This window comes from Dioscorea cayenensis, chromosome 3, assembly GCF_009730915.1.
Source record: "Dioscorea cayenensis subsp. rotundata cultivar TDr96_F1 chromosome 3, TDr96_F1_v2_PseudoChromosome.rev07_lg8_w22 25.fasta, whole genome shotgun sequence".
NCBI classification, from domain to species: Eukaryota; Viridiplantae; Streptophyta; class Magnoliopsida; order Dioscoreales; family Dioscoreaceae; genus Dioscorea; species Dioscorea cayenensis.
Window position 1 is genome coordinate 471,581 of NC_052473.1, and position 18,256 is coordinate 489,836.

The 18,256-nt window shown below is 36.4% G+C and overlaps 1 long non-coding RNA gene across 1 annotated transcript; it reads left to right on the forward strand.

The window, feature by feature from the left end:
- The first annotated feature begins 2,121 nt into the window (after positions 1 to 2,121).
- Positions 2,122 to 2,504, forward strand: LOC120257578. Its single transcript, XR_005535729.1, has 3 exons — positions 2,122 to 2,146; positions 2,231 to 2,339; positions 2,417 to 2,504. It is a non-coding gene; the product is annotated as an uncharacterized LOC120257578 (long non-coding RNA).
- The last annotated feature ends 15,752 nt before the right edge of the window (positions 2,505 to 18,256 follow it).

Below are 18,256 nucleotides of genomic sequence, written 5' to 3' on the forward strand. Positions count from 1 at the left end.
CATATTTCTGACCACATCCAATTGCATCTGCTTTTTAATTAATTTAATTATTCAATAAATTATGATTACACTGTCTCTCTCTCTCTTCTCTCTCTCTCTCTCACACACACACACACACACACACACATTTATTAATATTATTATATATTCCTCCTTACGATATACACACACACATATATTCTTCCTTTTTAATGATATTATTAATAGGCACCATAAGCCGGAGGTGAGAGACAATCCCATGCAACGCTCAGAAAACTAACACAAAATGGTTTGTCCTAGTACACTAATTACATAAAAATGACCGCGAAAAGGTAAAATGAAATTAAAAATAATAATTTTTTAAAAATAGATTAGCAAAGTTATAAAAACTGAAGCTAATATTTTAATTCCTTTAAATGATCATATGCGATACATATCTACAAAGACTTGTATGTCTTTTTTTTTTCCATATATAAATAATAATAAAAAAAAGCACTCAACCCATGTCTTGTTTGAATTGGATGGTGCCCGTAAGTACCATACATGTGCATCAAAGACACCAGAAACGATAATTTTTTGTAATCCGAATAAAATATACGAACGTCATTCTAACAATCTTCAGAAGTTGAAGTTATCTTGAGTATAATTTTAATAAATATTTATTTAATTCCAGGTTGTCACATTAGAAAGAAAAAAGAATGATTATTTTACACAAACAAAGCGAGAGAATTTTTATTAAATTTTCAATAATTAAAGTGACATATCAATACTTATTCAAATTTCAAAGTGAAAAGGAAACACTTCCTTACTATATAAGTTTATTTCAAGAAATTGATGAACCAAAGAGCTGACTTCTTTGGATATCTCTTTAAATTATCAATATAATCAAAAGTGAGACCAAACTGAACAGTGAAGCCGGCATCCCATTCGAAATCATCCAAAAATGCTAAGCAAAATATGCTTACATTTGAGCTCTTTCCTGTAACTAAAATTTAGTTAATTATAATGACAAATAATACACTAACAAAACTTAAATGCATTTAAATTTAGCATACTTGATTGCGCTTTGTAGATATCGAAGATGTTGGTAGTAATAGAGAACCCGAATATGTCTTCTGGCATCCTTATGGTAAATCCTGATATTATTATCATCAACACCTAAAACTGCGAAAAATAATTAATTTGTTTGTAATTAATTTTTCTCAATCAATTTCTTAATTTCTCTTAATAAAACTAACCATTTTCTGTGAGTATATCAAAGGGTTGCTTGTATTTATCCTGATATACAACAAAAGATTTCATCCCTGTGGTAGACGAAGAGCCAACCTGAAGCTGCCTGTAGTGTGATCCAACTTTATCTCAATCAAATACTATTTAATGACTGATAAATAAATTAATAAATAGATACAACATCGTAAATATATTTCATAAATAACCACTCACTAGACCAAGAGGCTCAAACGAATACCAGTCACTGCTCTCTTGGGAGAACATCAAATTAAGTCCATAAAGTTTGTAAGTAGTAACAACAAAAATAAAAAACTATTTCAGTAATGTATATATACCTGATTGATTAGTTTGAGAATCAGTTGGAGTAACTTTGTGTTAATCCATGGAATTAGCATATGGAAACTATCCTTCAAGTACGAGAATGATTGTGGGAAATCGTTTACCAAAATTTAAAGCAAGAGTCTGAAATCATCAAAGGATCATATGATTTCATTGGATTTAATTACTACACCACTTGGTATTTCTCCCCAGAGTGTTCCTCCCACTAATTCCCTTGGTTAACACAAGTTACTCAACTGATTCTCAAACTAATCAATCGGGTATATATATATTACTGGGAATAAGTTTTATTTTATTGTTACTATACAAACTTTATGGACTTAATTTTGATGTTCTCCAAAACAGTGACTGGTATTCGTTTGGGAAAGCCTCTTGGTCCTACAGTGAGTGATTTATTTATGAAATATATTTGATGTTGTATCTATTTATTAATTTATTTTATCTGATCATTAAATAGTATTTGATTGAGATAAAAGTTGGATCACACTACAGGCAGCTTCAGGTTTGGCTCTTCGTCTACCCACCAGGGGATAAGAAATCTTTTGTTGTATATCAAGGATAAATGCAACAACCCTTTTGATATATATCACAGAAAATGGTTAGTTTTTATTAAGAGAAATTAAGAAATTGATTGAGAAAAATTAATTACAAACAAATTAATTATTTTTCACTTGATTTTTAGGTGTTGATGATAATAATATCAAGGATTTACCACTTAAGGATGCCTTAGAAGACAATGTTCGGGTTCTCTATTACTACCAACATCTTCGATATCTACAAAGCGCAATCAAGTATGCTAAATTTAAATGCATTTAAGTTTTGTTAGTGTATTATTTGTCATTATAATTAACTAAATTTTTGGTTACAGGAAAGGCTCAAATGTAAAAGCATATTTTGCTTGGGCATTTTTGGATGATTTCGAATGGGATGCCGGCTTCACTGTTCGGTTTGGTCTCACTTTTTATTGATTATAATGATAATTTAAAGAGATATCCAAAGTCGGCTCTTTGTTCCATCAATTTCTTAAGAAATAAACTTATATAATAGTAAAGGAGAGTGTTCCTTTCACTTTGAAAATTTGAATAAAAGTATTGTTGATGTATCACTTTAATTATTGAAAATTTAATAAAATTCTCTCGCTTTTGTTTGTGTGAGTAAAATAATCATTCTCTTTTCTAGTGTAATAACTAATTAAATAAATATTTATTAAAATTATACTCAAAGATAACTTGCTACAAAGATTGTTAGAATGACATTCATGTATTTTTATTCGGATTACATTATCATTTTCTAGTGGCTCTTTAGATGTACACGTATCTGCAGGTGCCACCTGTGAACTCAGCCAATTCAAAACAAGACATGGGTTGAGTGGATTTTTATTTTGTTACAATATGGACAGCATACTACAAGTCTTTGTAGATATGTCGCATATGATCATTTAAGGAATTAAAAATATTAACTGATTTTTATAACTTTGCTAATCTATTTTTAAAAAAATTATTATTTTTTTAATTTCATTTTACCTTTTCATGGTCATTTTGTGCTTAATTGGTGTACTGGGACAAACCATTTTGTGTTAGTTTTCTGAGCGTTGCATGGGATTGTCTCCTCACCACTCAAGCTTATGGTGCCAATATGTATATCATTAAAAAAGGAAGAATATATATGTGTGTGTGTATATCATTAAAAAAGGAGGAATATATATGTGTGTGTGTGTGTGTGTGTGTGTGTGTGTGTGAGAGAGAGAGAGAGAGAGAGAGAGAGAGAGAGAGACAATTGTAATCATAATTTATTGAATAGTAAATTAATTAAAAAAGCAGCAGATGCGGTGGATGTGGTCAAGTAAGGATGCATGGTACGTGGTCTAGATGATCACTTCTTGAGATCTTGCGCACAAACTGATAGTAAATAGTTTATTAAGCTTGTCAAAAAATAATAATAAATTTATATTATAAATTTATTTATTTATTTATTTTAAATTTTGACGTGGTATATGAGTCTTGTAGAAGTTTAATAATATTGTTGGTAGATATATGCTTTCAATGCATGCATTATCATATTATAACATTACCCATCATTAATCACATATATTTTGACATGTTCGTTATCACATTATTCGTCATTGTTTGTTAGATAAAATCATTTATTTATTTATTTATTTATTAAATTTGTAACTTAGAAGAAACATAAATAATCAATTAAGTGTTGGTTAAATCATTTTTTTTTCTTCTACTGTCATTATCTCTCAACTCTCATGAAAATGAAAAAAAATAAAAAAATAAAAGTTATAAACTCAAACAATAAATTGATGTATATATATAAATATAAACAAATATTCATTACCTTTGAAGCCCGTGAATATATTTAGAATCAAGCATATAAGGTTTAATTACAGATAGGGCTATCTATTATAGTGAAAAGTCTTCTCTTTCGATCCTATTATTTTTGTCATGCGGATCAGCTCTATTTTTACCATTTAGTAAAATAAAAGTCCTTCTTAGGGACTTTTTAGGAACAAATGATATAAGAAGAAAGGATTTGTATTCCACTATCACTATAATAACAACATTGGTAAAAGGTGAAAAAGGCCACCACCTATTTTGGGAAGGACAAGGTGTTGATTGAAGGCCTTTCATCAATTATTGTGATATTTAATGGTTACCAACATCTACAAATATTGTAATAATAATCCCTTGACAGATCAATGCAAACAATTAATACAAGCAGACAGTGTTGGCAGAAGAGTCTTCTAAATAATTTAAAAGCACATAAATTGAAGAAAGGACGCATCAGCACATGTACAAGTTGAATGTGACCATAAATCGTCTACAATCAATTGACTCTTGAGTCCCTGTGAATTTATTTATTTATTAAATTAATTATATTTTGAAATATAATTTTACCCTTTTTTATTTTTTTCACAATAAAATCACTCAACTGTAGACCTTAAAACCGGTGAGAGAGCCCATATATAATAGAGACTGAGAGCTTTTCTCTTTCACATCTTCAGACGGTGGGAGAGCTTATATCATCTTGTATGCTGTTTTTTATTGTTGTTTTTGTTTTGTTCACTTCTAGTGGATGTGTTGTTTTATAGTGCATTTTAATGAATGTGGCTTATTCGTCTTTTCAAAAATAAAAATAAAAAATCATTCAATCTCTGTAGTACTTTAGGGACTACGACATTTTATGTTAATTTACGACAAGCTAATAGACTTGTTCTAATATCACATTGACATTGTAGTGAAATCAATGATGAATAAATTTAAAAACTAAAACATAGAAAAAAAATAGTTAATTAAAAAAAATAAGAAAATATTTTTTTTAAAATAAATAAGGGGTGATTTTGGCAAAAGATATTCAATTTGAAGAGATAACTGGAAAAAGAAGGCAAGCATTGCTCGTTATGTGTCTTGTTGTTCTCATAAATGAATGGACGTCTTCAATGTTTTTTAAGTTAAAGGCCTGTATGGCTTTGAATTTTATCCATTCTCTTAAATAGATAATAATAACCAATATAGAAGGCAAAAATGAAGGATTAATTTTGGACTTTTGAATTTATTTTAAAAATAATGATTGATCAAAAGGACAAAGTGGATACTAAAAAAATGCTAAAGAAAAAAAAGATGATACTTAAAAAGCTTGTAATTAGAAAATTTCTCTTTTTCACTTTTGAGCATATATATATATATCTTGATGAACTAGCTGCTTGATAGTTATCTCATGACTATTTTATTGATAGTCTTTGTCTTTTAAGACATACACAATCAATTGTTATCAAGTGAATTTTCAACATTTCTTAAATATATAGGGGCAACCAAACACCTAAATTGTTTTACCGGGCTTATATTTATTATATATATGTCGATAATTTAGATCAACTTATTTATCAGAAAATTAAAAATTAAATAGGGCTAAATATAAATCATAGCAATTCATTGTTTTTAATGGATAAACCATAATTTATTAAATAAAGAAAAAAACAAGTATAGGAATTCAAAAAGAAACAAACATAAACCCAACAGGACAAGACAAACCACAACCAAACAAATTAAAAAGCTATGATTATAATTGAAACTCTTTAACAACAATAGTTTATTGTGATTTCACGATTTTTTTTCCCACATTGTATAACTTGATTTATTCTTATCTTCAACATTTGACAAACAAAAGCACAAATTTAAAAGTTGAGATATTAAGTATTTTTTTTTCATGCATTTTACAAAAATATTAGAACCACTTGTTTTGCCCATCCTACTCAACACTTTAATGGATGCAACTAGACACTTACTTTTGTATATAATTTATGCTTTTTTTTAAAAAAAAATTCATGGACTCTTTAATTTGTATAATAAACTCTAACCACAAAAAATGGTTTCATATCTTTGGCATCAAATTAATCAAATTTATAAAGTTATAGGACAAATTCCTGCATTACAAGCATAGTAGCCCAGGGAATACTCTAGATAGAGAATGGATTAAAAAAAAAAATCCTTTTAATTAATTTTTCCATATACTTTTTCAAAAAGTTGTCAAAACATTCGTTTTATACATATTTAGTGATTGAAAAAAGAAAGCTTTCTGCATCAAATAAATTTGATAAATTTGTTTTAATATTATTTTCAAAACATTAATATCAACGGCAAAGCTATTTAATAGAGATAATAATATGAGTCCTCGTGTAACATATAGAGTTGTGTGAGAGTTTTAATTTTCATTGGAGGAAGTAATTCATGGTAATATTGCACCCCCACTCACATGTACCCGTGAGGTAAATGATTGTTCAACGCAATAATTCACACGTGCATGTTTCTTCATAAGTGCATTCAAGATAATATCTCAGCCATGATAGAAATATTATTTTTATTTTTATCACTTTTGTCAAATAATATATATATATATATATATATTAATCTCCACCAAGCATATCCAACATGTCTAGCTTTGGCCCTCTTTATTATTATTATTAATAATAATAATAATATTATTATTATTTACTATCATTAGACCAACAAAAGGAATCCAGACCCAAAATTTACCTCCAATTTTTACATCATTTAATTCACTTAAGAACCGAATTCGGACAACATATATGTTTGCATTTATATAATATATATTTATATATGGTCACTCTGAACCTCAATAATGAATAATTAAATATAATAAAATTCAGTGAGTAGTCCCTTTCTTTTCTTTAATTATACTTTTCAGGAAAAGTAAGAAGCTCATGCCTAATATTTATCTTTGTGCGGCACTGAAAACTTATCCAACATAAGCAAATGAATAGCTATCGGACCAGACGGGATGAGCCTTCTGCAGAACCTCTGGGGAGTCGCCGACGGGAGTGGTGGTGGCGACGGAAGGGTGAAGGAGATTCCCAGAAAGCAGCCTAGCGAGGGGATTACAAGGGGCAAGCTTCCAACTAAGAAAGTTATTACGTACGCGCAGGCCGCCAGCTCGTCGTCTTCGGGAGAGGCTGGTAGAGTGAAGAAGGGCATCAGCTTGGCCAACAGCGGTGGCTCGGTTGGGCATAGCAAGATGACGGGAACGAAGCGTCCTAGGTCGCCGCGGGACAGCACGTGTGGCCGTTGTTTCCGGACCACACACAAGACGTCGGAATGTAGACACCAAGTCGTGTGCCTGAGATGCTCGTGTGTGGGACATATGGCGGCGAGGTGCACTGTGGAACCGAGGAGAAGCCCGCATGTAAGAAAAATTGCACGCCGATCAAAATGAAAGGACACGATCCAGTGCTCTCCGGCCCGGCTCTAGCGGTCGCGAAACTGGAATCGGGGGACGGATGCGGTGCAGGTTCCCTCCAAGCAGAGGCCGTTAATTTCTATTGCTCTTCCTCCTGAATCTGAGAAGTTGAGGGAGGAACTGGCGAGAGTGGTTGTGCTCTCGTTGAAGGAAGGATCTATAAACGAATCTAGTGTGCTTGCTGTAATCCCGTCGATTATCAACAGGGAGCTAGCTGGGCCTGTTACACCTCTGAACGATTGCTCCTTCTTGCTGCCGATGAAGAATAGAGAGGAGGTCAAGGAGCTGTGTAAACTGGGTTCTTTCTCAGCTGCAACTAAGGACGGACCGTGTTTGCTGAACATCTCTCCGTGGTCGGCGGAGCTAGGGGCTGCGGGGAGAGCATCAGGAGAAGGCCAATGGATGCACATCTAGAATCTGCCCTTACATGCGTGGTGTCGGACCATTATTGCGGAGGTGCTCACTCAGGGGAACTAGTTGCTCTCTCGCAGGTGGAGCTTCCACACAAATATTTTTATCTCGCGCTAGTCCGCGACGGGCCGGTGTCAAGCTTCCTTTGGAGATAGAATTCAACATGGGGATGAGGAAGTACTATGTTTTATTTACTGGCGACCGTGGAGCAATGCTGACTTTCCGGCGGGAGCTGGGGAGGTATGTCCTTGATACCAAGGTGGGTGAAAAGGTTGCCCTAGCGGGGGCGATGGTGCATGCGTCCAAAGATGCTCTGTTGGACAGCAGGGTGATGGATACTGTGAAGGGTAAGGCGGTGGTTGAGCCTTGCTCCCACGCCGGAGGACGATGCAGTGAGGCCGATCTGGCGAGGCCAGCAGAGAGGGTCAGGTTCGTGGCGGTTTCGGATATTATGTCATCACCGGAAGTGGTCGAGCTTTGCTCCCACGGAGAGACCGATGGGAACTTTCCGTTGGCCGGTAAGGACTTGCGTCAACCTATCGGTCGTGCAGTGAAGTCGGGAAGGACCGACGGTCTACGGAGGGCTCGGTCTCCCGAGCGGACGATGATGCGAGAGAAGTGGGTGCGAGTTCAGGGTACGGGACTGGGACGTGTCGCGCAAGGGAGTTCTCGTCAGGTGACACCGCTGGAGCAGGTTAAAGGGGTTAAGGGGGCACGTGGCATCACGACAGCGTCTGAGGTTGTTGAGTATCCCGGGAAGGTACAGGTTAAGGAAAGGATGGAACAATTTAAGGAGGTGAGGGAACCGGATAAAGGGGTGAGGGATCAGTTTAAGGTTGCGTCTCTCGGGGTTGAGATGAATGGTGATCCGCTGGACCACGTTATGGGTAGCCATGTTGAGGGAGCATCTGATCCAATGGAGCAGGATAAGAGAGCGGATGGGCCGATCATTTTGGGCCTTAAGGAGAGAGATTTATTCAATAATCCGGAGGCCCAAATAGTGGACAGTGGATATGTTGATCCACTTGCTCTCTTGGCTGGACCATCTTTGGTTTCGGCCAACAGATCAAAGCCCGCTGGTGATGAAGAGATTGGTGACCCATTATTGATTAGTGATGTGGGCTTGCAGGTGGGCAAGGCTTCATCCTCCAAGCAGATTGAAGATTTAGTGGTGGAGTGGGCTCCAGGGGGTGAGGAACCTAACGATCCGAAGGGCCATCATATCAGGGGGGTTCATCTTTCTTCCAATGATTTTTCAGAAGTAAATTTTAAGGACTTTTCAGCTCCACCTGCTATTGATCCGCCAGATGGATTCTTGTGGCAATTTATTTCAGGGGTTTGGGCCCTGATTCCAGCATCATTACTTAGTGATACTGGGAACCGGAGTGGTGATGAGTTACTTTTTGAGGGGGATGAGAGTTCCGAAGCTAAAGCAACTGATAAGGCTGCTTTGGGAGCTGATGCTGAGTCAGATGGCTCGATTAATGAATTCGAGAGGAATATCCGGGAGCTGTTGCCAAGGCTTCATTGGGGCTCAGATAATGAAATGCAGGGGCAAAAGAAGGGCCTCAGGAAAAGTGAAAGACCCAAAAAGCCTTCTTCCCGTTTCACAGAGGACGCTGGATATTTGATCAACCTCCCTAAATCCACCAAGAAGAAAGGAGCAGGAGCGGATGGAGCAAAAAGGTACTAGCTCTAAACGGCCGCTTATTTCGGATTGGTCCGACTGTCAAATTGCTAGTTATTGTGATGCATGTGGAATCTCTTTTACTGACTTTGTTGAGGATTGTGTAAATCATATTCGCACTTTAGAATTGTCCCGTGTTTCTTCCTGTAATGGAATAGTGGCATCCTCCCTCCGAGGGGTCAGGGAACTAATTTGTCGCTTTATGAATATTATAAATTGAATGTTAGGTTAGGTAGACCACAAAAAAACATTTCTAGTTAAAGATTTTCCGCGATCTTCATTACTACGATGTGTGTTGCTTGCAAGAAACAAAAACTAGAAGTGTTTTTACCCAGCTACCGGAGGGAGATTGGGGAGTGCAGTTTGGATCGATTCAATTTTGTGCCTAGTACGAGGTTCGAGCGAGGGGGTATTGCGATGGGATGGAATAGTTCTTTAATGGATGGGTCACTCGGTTCATGTGGGTGAATTCGACTGACAATGGAATTTGTGGCAAAGAAGGACAATCTCGGTGGAGATGTACAACGTGTATGGACCCATGGAGCGATTGAAAAAAGGTTGTTACGGGAGGAGTTGACTGATATCTATGGTGTTGGGGGGATTCCATGGGTATTTTGCGGGGATTTTAATGCCATATTCAATGTGGACGACAAACCTTCTGGTAATTATAATTGGGAAGATATCGGAAAAGCCAACGCTCTCGCAGGGAGTCGGCGTGCAGGGAACCCCGGATCGTGGGAAGAAGATTCACTTGGACCAACAATCAAGAGGAACCCATTTGGGTGAAACTTGATCGTTTCCTGATCAATTATGAGTGGCTCACTCATTTCCCTAGAGTGGTACAAATGTCCCTGCCTAGACTGGGATCAGATCATGTGCCTTTAAGATTGAGGTGGGTAACCATCTTTCAAGGCCACGCCTTTTTCGCTATGAAAGGGTCCCAGGCTACTCGCAGATGGATTCCAAGAGCTGGTGCAGCATTGGTGGTCGGGGAACAATTTCAGGGGATGTGGTGCCTACATTATTTCAAAGAAAGTTGCAGGGATTAGGGATCACTTACGTCTGTGGGCTAAATTTAACTTCAGGTCGATCAAGTTAATAAAGTTAGACTTGTTGCAGGAATTGGAGACTCTGGATACTATTAAGGAATCTAGAGGCCTAATTCCGGGGGAATCTCAGAAGGAAAATGACTTGCTCTTACAGTTAGAGGGTATCCGTAGGCAAGAGGAGATTTACTGGAAACAAAGGTCGAGGTTACAATGGCTCAAAGAGGGAGACAAAAATACTAAATTCTTTCATGCGATTGCAAAATGGGAGGAGAAATCGCAACTTCATTCCTGGTCTTAATCAGGGTGGTACCTTGATTGTGGACCCCTGCGAAATTGGCAAGATGTTCGTTACGCATTTTAACAAGCAATTCGGCAGTAGGAGACCTTTCAGGCTTAGGGTGGATTTCCAGAAACTTTTTCAGTTGAAAAATCCAGTGGATCTTACTATGTTGGAGAATCCGTTCTCTATAGAGGAAATTAAAAGTGCAGTGTTTGAGCTTGGTGGGGGATAAAGCCCCAAGTCCTGATGGTTTCCCCATTCATTTCTTTAAGCAATTTTGGGATACAGTCGGTGGGGACATAGTTTTGCTCTGTGAGGATTTTTACTGGCACCGTGCCAACTTGGAGAGAATTAATTGGGCCAGTATTGCGCTTATACCTAAAGTTGAATCACCTGAGAACCCGGGGGATTTTCGTCCCATTAGTTTGATCAACTCCTCACTGAAAATTATTTCTAAACTGTTGGCGACGAGGTTAAGTAAGGTGATGAATTTGCTGGTGGACAAAGAACAATCCGCTTTCCTTAAAGGGCGATGTATTCTAGACAACATTGCAATGGCGGAGGAACTTATGTTTAGCATTCATAAGCGTAGACTGAATGGCCACATCCTGAAGGTAGATTTCAATAAGGCGTTTGACCGTGTTGATTGGGACTTCCTCTTGGATTTGTTAGAAGCCAACGGTTTCGGGGAGCGTTGGATAGGTTGGATCAAATGCATTCTGTTCTCTTCTAAAGCGTCTATTTTGGTGAATGGATCTCCAAATGGCTATGTGTGTTACAAAAGTGGGTTGCGGCAAGGTGACCCTCTTTCACCTTTGCTATTTGTTTTGGTAACGGATGTGCTAAGTACCATGTTTGCTCATGCACTGAGGTCTAAGGTCCTGGTGGGAGTTCCATTAGGAGAGTTTGGTAACAGGTGTAACCTTCATTACGCCGATGATTTGCTTGTTTTGACTACTAGTGGTCTTGAAAATCTGCGAATTATTAAGTTAATCTTATATATTTTTGAGGGGATGACTGGTTTAGCTACCAATTTCTCTAAAACTTGCCTTTACGCTTCGGATTTGGGGAAACTCCCGGAGGTGGAGGCGGCGGATACGCTTAATTGTGAAAGGAGTTTGCTTCTAGTTTTGTATCTTGGTATTCCTATTTCTGGAAGAAGACCAAGGAAGAAAGATTGGGAAGGCCTCATTTCTAAGATTAGAAAGAGGTTGGCTTCGTGGAAAAGTCGAAACAAGTTTCTCTTGGGGTAGACTCATCGTTGATTAACGCAGTGCTTCTGCTATACCCTACGTCTTTCGATGCCCCTCAGATCGCTCTACCTTGTTGGGTTATCAAGGAAATAAACCGGATTGGACGTGACTTTCTATGGTCTGGGACGGATCTGAATCATCCGCGATGCAGACTCATAAACTGGAATAATATCTGTCGTGACCGCGACCAAGGGGGTTGGAGCATTTTGGACTTACAGAATTTCAATCAGGCGTTAGTGGGGAAATGGTGGTGGAGATTTATGTCGGACCGTTCATGGTGTGGTGCCGAGGTAATTAAGTTCAACTATGGTATGGACCGTTGGAATATGTTCCCAAGGCAATCGGGGAGAATTTCCTTCTTCTGGAAAGGGGTGTTAAACTGTCTTCCTGCTTTTCGAAGTTGCATTGGACATGACGTTAACTCTGGAAGGGAGACGCTATTTTGGAAAGATAGTTGGTTAAGTGGTAGAGCACCAATGTATATTTGGAAGGAGGAATTTGATAGATCTAGGGAACCGAACGGAATCATGTTTCGATCTGCTTTTTTTCATTGTCTCGGTCCCCTTTCATGGAGGAGGTAGAGTGAAGACTTATATGGATCAAAGGCAAATGCAGGAGGAGGTGATTGAAGACTCTAAAAGGTGGCGTCTTACTAGGAATGGGGTGTTCACAGTGAAATCATTTTACTCATTCCTGAATGATGGTGGACTTCAGTGCCCGTTGGCGAAAGTTTTCTGGAAAAGTCATTGCCCGAAGAAAATAAACATTTTTAATTGGCTTGCTTGGAAGAACGAGATTCTAACCTTGAGACCTTAGAGATCGGGAAGATGTAACTGCTCACCCGACGCGACATGTGTCTTGTGCAATGCGATGTGGAGGCGGTGGATCATCTCTTCTTGCATGGCAAAGCAAGTGTGGAGATACTTTAATAGCTTGCTCGGGCTCCCGGATCTGCCAGATTGCCTTCATTTGGTTTGGGGGACTTGGAGATTATCTATCGGACCAACTCTGTAGAGTTAGGGAGTTCTAGTGGTGAAAGCGATTATGTGGAATCTTTTGGCTACTAGGAAACGACTGCATGTTTAATGCTATTATGATGTCTGCTTTCATGCTCTAATTGTGAAGATTGATCGCATATTATTATCCCCGGCTTCTGCGATTAGTAGACGGATCGAGAGCAAAGATGGAGGAGCATGCTACTACCATCGGTAGCGATTTGGAGTTCTTGAGCTCGGCGGGGAGGGAGAGCGGGGCAGTAGCATCCATTCCGGATCGCGAGGGTTATCTTCACATACTGAGTAGTCGGCGGTGTATTTAGGGGAAGGTTGAGGCGGTTGTTTGCCTCGTTTTGTGCTTTTGTGGGTTGTGTGCATTTTGTTCCACTTCGCTACTGGATTGTTTATGTTGTTTCTATTTAATTTAAGTGGTTTATCCACTTTTTCAAAAACCTTATCCAACGAAAATGGGGATAGAAAATGACAAGTCAAACAACAAGCTTGGACCAATACCATAATATTATATATATATATATATATATACTTAATTCTCCATTACAAATAAATAATTTGAAGAAAAATATATACAAATGATATTTTATTTTTTACTCAAATCAAAAGTCAAAAGTTTAAATCCTCTGGAAAATCAAAGATTCATAACTTGTTCATATATTTATCTTATATATATATATGTATATACACAAATATATATATCATCAACTTGAAATGTTTTATCAATGATTTTGTCACTATGATAAAAAGTTGTCACTAATTAATCTGAGGGATATGTGAGCTTAAGTGGAGGAATAAACAAAGAACAGGGTGAAGCATTACAATGACCTTATCAATGAGTTCATATCTAATGGTTATTAATTAATCATATATATGATGATACACCTCCATCATTTAATTTCCCTCGTTATTAAGGCTTAATTGTTTTAAATTTTTTTTGTTAATTTAAGATTAAAACCCTTGGTGACATTCTTCTATTGGGATTCTTTACAAACGCTAGAAGATATTATATTTATTAAGAAGTAATAAATAAGCAAATATGTTTTTGAAAATTAATGTGGATATTATTTTTAATTTTTATTATGACACAGAGAAATTACAAATCCATATTAAATGAACAAGTATGTTTTTGAAAATTAATGTGGATATTATATTTATTTTAAATTTTTATTATGACATAGAGAAAATTACAAATCTGTATTAAATGAGCAAATATATTTTTGAAAATTAATATGAATATTATATTTATTTTAAATTTTTATTATGACACAGAGAAAATTACAAATCCGTATTAAATGATAAAGCAAATATTTTTTTTTTGAAAATTAAGATATGTTTTTAAAAAACATTTTTTTTAAGTGTGCAATTGTGTTTTGAAAACTTTTCGTTTAAATTGCAGAGGAAAATGAAAACATGAGTGACATAAATCTTATTTATTTTATTTTATTTTTTATTTTGTATGTCTTGTAAATATAAGCCACATAAATCTTGAGGCACTTGGAAGTCAAAGGGCTCATTATTATTATTATTATTATTATTATTTTTATTTTTATTTTTGATAAAGTGGATAAACCATATTTATTAAATAAGCAAACAGAAACCGACCAAAGAGTCTACCAAACAGTGCCAATAGCAATGCAACCACTAGGGGTTAAAATCACCGAAAAAGAAAAGCGAGTCCAATCGGAAGTGGAACAACAAAAAAGACACATACATAGTAGAAACCACTCCCTGAGGAGAGGAAATCCCTAGGAGACCCAAAAGACAACACTGGAAGAAACTACCCCGCACTACACTGGAAACTCACGGGCTACTCAGTGCACTCTTCCTGGGTTCTTCAAACTCCAAACCTTTTTTGATCGAATGAATCGCCTCCTTTTGGCTTTTTGTCTCTTCTGATCAGGAGCTGCAGACACCTAAAGTAAAAAACATGTGAAAAATCTTAATGATCACAGAAAAAAAAGAGCTAAAATAATAATCAAAGATTCTCCTATTTTTTTTAAGCCAGACATTCCAAATTAAAATCATAATTTAAGTATCCCAGGTGACCCCTCCTCCTCTAAGGTTACTCCTTCAAGGACCCCACAAATTTGAAAGGGAGGAAGGAAGGTTTATTTGATTCTCTTATGTTTTTTAATTTTTTTCTAATGAGTTATTATTACACAAAAATCCAAAAAAAGAATTAAATAAATAAAATTTATAAATAGTTTCAAACTAGTTTGACTATATATACTACGAGGATATATCAAAAAATAAAAAATATTTTTTTAAAAAGAATACAAGCAAAGATGAAGTACAAATACAAACAACGTATCAATTAACAACCACCAAATCTACTATATTAACAATCCAATCTCCGTATTTGTTAGTCCCGCTGATATGGTTTGTGGTTTAAAAAACACTCAAAAATACTCAAAGAACAATCACACAAACCAAGCAAGAAGGACACACACAAGATTGGTAACCCAGTTCGGCGTCCACTTACCTACGTCTGGGGGGCCAAGCCCGGAGATAAACAATCCACTAATAGAGGTGAAAATACATGAGTACAAACACTTGTCACTCACTCTCTCAACAATAAAGATCACTATCCTCTCTAGATTATCTAGTGCTCATACACTTTCTGTCACACCCACCCCTTCCACCGAGGTAAATGTGGCACCCATCAGTTAAAATTCCCTTTTAACTGGAAACTGACACCCTGTTTTAAACAAAATCAGACCTACAAATCACAATTTACAATTTTTCACCAAGTACATGTTCAAATACATAAATACAATAAATATAATCACTCTAATTTGCGGGTACAACCGCTACAAGATCACAACAACAATAAATAGAAAGAAAGGAAGGGGGACCCACTGCAATCCTGGATTCAACCCTGACTAGCTCTATACTCAATCAGGCAATCTAGGGTCCTGCTCCTGCAGCTACAGCACATTCAGTTGGTCGGTAGTGGCTTAATAATTTCAAATACTTAAATACAGTATATATAAAGTATATAAATACCAACTGCTCAAATAATTTTCCAACTTTTCCAAATAACAGAATTCTAGCAAAAATACATTTTTAAAGAACTTTTGAAACATAAATTCAACATAGATCAACATCAATTTGATTTTCTCAGAAAACACAAATTTTGTGAGAGACTGCCCTCATCACAATTCAAAAATAACATAAATCTCAAATTCAAAATACAGCAATACCCAACACTCACCCAGCATAACATGGTCTAGAAAACTCTCTAAACCTTCGCCGTGGCCGCGGCTAGGTTCAGAGCCGCCAAGGAACTCATGTCCTTAACGTTGACCCATCGGTTCACCGGTCGGTGACCCCCGGCTACCCGATGAATATCCAGTCAGGGCTCTCCGCTCCCACCTGAACTGGCCCTCGTAGAAATCAATACTCAGGTCCACCACGCCACCTCTAAAGGCTGGCCCGTGGGGACCCACTACTGCAGTAGTCGGGCCTTAGCCCGCCGTCACCGTCCAAACCATCAAGTAGATACAGCAATAATACAGTCGAGATAAATCATATCACAGCGTCCTTATCCAGGACAAGCATTCACAATACAATACATGCATAATACTAGAAAAGTCCAAATCCAGGACACCATTCCTATACCAGGAATGAAAACCAGTTCCACAAATATTGTCGGTAAAAACATTTTAATACGCGCACATGATTTCACAAATCATTCCAAATCAAAGCATATGTAACCATCCAAAAATAAATACATGAATTGTATACTTAAATCACATATACATGTATTTCCACTATTCACAAATACGTATAATTATACAAAACTGATGTATCAATACGGTTATCATGAACATCAATGGCAAACAAATATACGTATATTTCAACTATATATGAAATCAAACATGATAAAATGAAATACTTAAACATTTATTTCCAAAAATACTAGCTCATTAAATAATTATTTCAAAAATAATAATAATTAATCAATTATTTAAAATAATAGGCACTACCAACTCACCTGGTCTCCTTGGGTTTCTTGCTAGACCTGGAACTCCCTCCCAAGCCTAATCAACACCCTAACGAGATAACATAATAAAATAAATAAACAATTACTGACAACTAAAAAACATAATTGAACCCAACGAGAAAAATACATGAAAGCAATAACCGACTCTCTAATTGAGTCCCACTCACTCCAATCGGTTCAAACCTCGACTCTGCATAATCAAATTGGCTCCAATTGCACTTAAACCAACTCAATTTGGGCTAGACCATTCTGAACCAACCTGAACCAACCTCAATTCCACTGAACCAAACTCAAATTCACTGAACCAGGTTTAATTAAACCCACTAGCCTTGAACCAACTTAATTCTTATACAAATTCTGTTGAACCAGCTTGGTTCAACCGAACCCACTTCTCTTCCAATTGGTTCAGCCCCAAACCTTTAGCCCAACATCTAAAACCAAAACCCAAATCAACTTCAACCAATTTAATTCAACCAAACCATTCAAGTCCAACCACACTCAACTTGATTTGATCAAACCCAGACCAGATCAATTCAATTAAAACCCAACCACTTCAATTCTCATCCAAACCCAATTCAATTAATTAAATGAACTTGGTTAAACCAAATCAAACTCAACTCAATCAATTCAATTCAACTCAACCAAATCAATTTTGGCTAAACCCAACCAATTCCAATCCAACCATCATCATTAACACCTTAATCATCATAATCATCAACTTAATTAATCAAACCAAACCCTAATCTCGGTACTACAGTAATTACTACAGTAAAACCGAAAATCTCATCCTCCATTCAAGCTAGATTCATCACAAATACAAGTATTTTTCCAAATAACTTCAAGCATTCATCATCCATCAACAACAAACCATGATTATTTCTACTCAAATCTATCATTTTCTTCATCAAATAATCAATATATACATATATACATGCATACATACATCCATGCCAAAAATAATACAAGGAAGCCTTTTACCAAGACAAGTCATCCCTCCGGCGAGCTCCCTCCGACGATCTCCAAATCTTTCTCTTTAAAAACCTCTAATTTCTCTCATTTCTTCATATTTAACTCTCGGGTTCATCGTAGCAAAATGGTGGAGAAGATAGATGAACAACACAAGCTCTAGATTTTTTTCTCAATTAACTCTTCAGCCGAAATTCACTTTTAGTCCCTGAAAATATAATTTCTTACAAAACAGTCCCTGAAAAACTCCCAAATGGTCCTTGAATTATGAAATAGTATTCTAAAA